This window comes from Branchiostoma belcheri, unplaced genomic scaffold (genome assembly GCF_001625305.1).
Source record: "Branchiostoma belcheri isolate BF01 breed outbred unplaced genomic scaffold, Haploidv18h27 scaffold95, whole genome shotgun sequence".
NCBI classification, from domain to species: domain Eukaryota; kingdom Metazoa; phylum Chordata; class Leptocardii; order Amphioxiformes; family Branchiostomatidae; genus Branchiostoma; species Branchiostoma belcheri.
The window spans coordinates 822,290-825,924 of record NW_017804631.1 but is presented as its reverse complement, the minus strand read 5'-3'; the positions used below and the strand labels follow the sequence as shown (position 1 = coordinate 825,924).

At 43.5% G+C, this 3,635-nt stretch overlaps 1 protein-coding gene and 1 long non-coding RNA gene across 2 annotated transcripts in view; both read right to left on the bottom strand.

The window, feature by feature from the left end:
- The window catches only part of LOC109461666 (alpha-N-acetylgalactosaminide alpha-2,6-sialyltransferase 5-like), a 9,357-nt gene that overhangs the window by 3,772 nt on the left and 1,950 nt on the right, over positions 1–3,635 (bottom strand). The window lies entirely within an intron of this gene.
- LOC109461722 lies at positions 375–2,148 on the bottom strand. The gene is made up of 4 exons (XR_002139702.1): positions 1,949–2,148; positions 1,566–1,672; positions 1,022–1,116; positions 375–651 (listed from the first exon to the last, which is right to left on the bottom strand). It is a non-coding gene; the product is annotated as an uncharacterized LOC109461722 (long non-coding RNA).

Genomic DNA, 3,635 nt, shown 5'->3' with positions numbered 1-3,635 from the left:
CTACTAAGTACCTAATACCAGCCCAGAAGAGAACAAGAAATAGCCACGCATTCAAGTACCAGAGTTATCAACCAAGGATTGAGGTGTTCAAGAATTCATTCTTTCCTAGAACTATCGCAGAGTGGAACTCACTGTCACCAAGTACAGTAGGGGCATTGTCAATAGATAGCTTTAAACAATGTCTAGAGCTAGAAGTTCAAGGGTTAGGTGTAACAAGTCGATCGGTGTAATATAGCCAGCTGCCGCCGCGCCGCGTGCCTGCGAAGCTGGTGTGTTACGCCGAAAGGCGGCTATACCGGCTATACAGATACAGATACAGACAGATACAGAACAACAATCTTCAAGTCAGACAGTACAGAAAAACACACCTCCTTATTTTTCACCACGTTGACGTATCCACTGAGCGGGTGGGTACCGTTGAACGGTGCAGGGTGTACCGGGCCGGGCGGTCTAACAGGCCAGGCGGTGGTGCTCGGGACGGTCGTAGTCTGGACGTCTGTTTGCCACGATAACAGTCTCTTACTCCACGCAGTGTGCCACACGTACAGCGGCTGTGTTCTGAGTTCTCCCAGGTAGAAGTAGATTGAACTGAATACAAGACTACAGAGGATGACTCCCCATGAATAGTCCGATCAGGAAAGGTGTTCTACCCTATATGTAGTAAAAATAATAATGATAAAGTTTATTGCAAATTCATGCCCGGAGGCTAATTACAGGTAACAAGGACAAAAAACATTGAAGCAGAATACAAAAGAAGTATAAAATCTACACAATGAAATGTAATTTTCTTGAACTATGTCTGAAGGGTTTGATTATTCCTTTTGTACGCCAAGCAAGTGGTTTATTCAACTGACGTTTCGGTGACCGTCTGTCCCCTTCCTCAGGGCAATTCTGACTGGTTCACATTGCACTGCAGCACAGGTGTCTCTGCATTATGTAAATGTAAATACATACTATGCGTTTGGGAAGGCATCTTTAAGCAGCGGCACCTGTACTGTACAAAACAAACAGACAAACTTACCTTGTTGTTGGAACAGGGCGTCATGGCGGTAAGTACTATGTGTCCCTCCAGTGCAGGCGTCCGACAGTTCGCACACTGCGTTGTCCAACCAGCTCCTATATATAAACACAGGGTAGGTCGTACAGTCACGGTGTAGTTACTAAATCATACTTCCACCCGCACGTATAAGTGATCAACTGAGCTGGTGTGTTACGCCGAAGGGCAGTACATAAAAGCTATATAGATACACATACGGCAGAAGCTGGTGTGTTACGCCTAAGAGTGGTTATACCGGCTATACATATACGGAAGCTTGTGTGTTACGCCGAAGAGTGGTTATACCGGCTACAGTGGTTTAGATATAGAAAAATGTAACACCGGAAACTATGTGTATCTGTACAGCCGGTATATCCACACGACGTAACACACCAGCCTCTGTATCTGTTTCTGTATATTTATAGCTGGTATAACCGCCCTTCGGCGTAACACACCAGCTACACACTGTTGGCAGATACGCATGTATGAGAGACTTAAAGGGTTACTACACAGAAGGAAACATGCCTACCATCGCATGTGTCACAGCGTTCTCGTCAGGTACTAGGCTCGGACCGGGGCGACAACCTTTCTCAGATGTTCTCTTGCCCCAGGCGCCAGTTGACCCACTTCCAAATGCTGTACATGTATAAGAAGCGCCGCCATAATTACATGTAAGCGTCGTGCCCTGTGCTAATGTGGTCGAAGATTTTGGTAGATTACAGTTAAGTTTTCGTGTGCTGCAAGTGAAAAGACATATTCAACTGCAGGATAATTGCATGTGGTCGATTTGAATTCGTACTGGAAGGTTCCATATGTAGAGTACGAATTTGCTGTCCGGGGAAAATTCCAATTGAGAATCACTGGAATCATACAATGGAGAACACTCGGGAAATGTACAAACATTGTACAAACCTGGACAGAACTGCAAACAGCCAGAAACACTAGAAAACGGCGCACCAACAAGGTCCTAAGCGTGTCCCGGTGGCCATTTTTATTTCTGGAGAATATTCTTACTCGCCTGCTTTGCTACGGTTCCTTGTCAGCCGATCTTATAACTAACTGCACTTACCATGGATCTGAGGTAGCAGACTACTACCAAACCCCCTTTACCACGCGTTACAAACACCTATTGTTAAAGTCCAAGACAAAGCGTTGCTACTCAAATAGTCGTTGTACTGGTCTTGCTATCTTTCTTTCTTTCTAGTTCTCGACCAAACAGTTCGCTAATATAATCTGGACTAAGACCAGTAGAAAATAATTATGCCAAAACCTAAGTTAAGAGGAAGAACTTTATTGACACAAGAAAAGTGCAGCAACTTTCGTAAAGTCTATAACTTTACTTACAGAGACGTGGGTACAAAAAAATAGCCTACGTACAATACTGTAAATAAATCCTCATGCTGACTTTTGTGTGTCACTTATGCTACTTGTGCTAAGGTCTAAACGTCCTTTTATATATCTACAGTAAAATCTGTTTACGGTGAAATATTAATACATCTGTTGACGTCTCTTACCATGGTAACTGGTGTTGGGTTACATAATGTTGCAATTTTATAGTAGAAGGGATTTATACTCCTGTCTGACCATGTGCATGAATGTATTCGAGAATTAACAGAGCAGACCATATGTGAAGGTAAACATTATGCATTTGCTTTGCAAATGTTACTTTAAATTTCTAGTTAAAAGTCGCTATATAGTTGCCTTTTTTCACACTTCTGATGCCCATCACCAAGTGGGAAAGTTGAAGCTGATATTGTGGTATTGTGACCACGTTTTGAAGACGGTTTTCTCGGTGAGGTAGCGATGTGCTCCTCTCCTTCTCTCCTCCGAAGTCTTGTACTCCTTACATTCCTGCCTCGTGTCGCTGCCGTAGTAATGATAGGGTACGGACCTGGCGCCGCCCTCTCTGTAAGAACAAAGTGTACAAAAGGTTCAAGAAGTTTGTATCACATATATCATGCCATGTTTTCTTACATAAATCTTTCGAGCACGAGGTTTGGTATCTATAAGCTTTTCCTAGAACTATTGGTATCATGATTGAACTTTTTCTTCTTTTTGTGTGTGTAAATTCAATTTAAGTTTACACTTTACCATCGATACAACGTGTTTCTACAGATTTTACCTTAAAGTTTTCAAAAACTTAGCCTGGTTACCAAACCTAGTTTAGCTCCCGAGTCTCTTTCCTCTACCGCGAATAGGAAGAGAGGAAGAGCAAATAAACTCAGTAGGGTTGGGGAAAGTCGTGTTGAGATCACCTTGTGGTGCCGAATGGCAGCCGCACAGACCCTTGCGACAGTTCCATAAAAGTGTGTGGAGCAGATATGTTATGTGTTACCATGTGTTTTATGTGATTGTAGACCCTGTGCTATAAAACGCTGCGATTGCACGGGTAATGTCTGACCAGTAAACCATTTATACGTGACCGAAACCTTACCTACAGTACTCCCCGTTACTCATGCCGAACACACTCTGTCTCTCTCTGTCTCACTCACTCACTCACTCACTCACTCACTCACTCACTCACTCACTCACTCACTCACTCACTCACTCACTCACTCACTCTCTCTCTCTCTCTCTCTCGCTCTCTCCCACCCTCTCT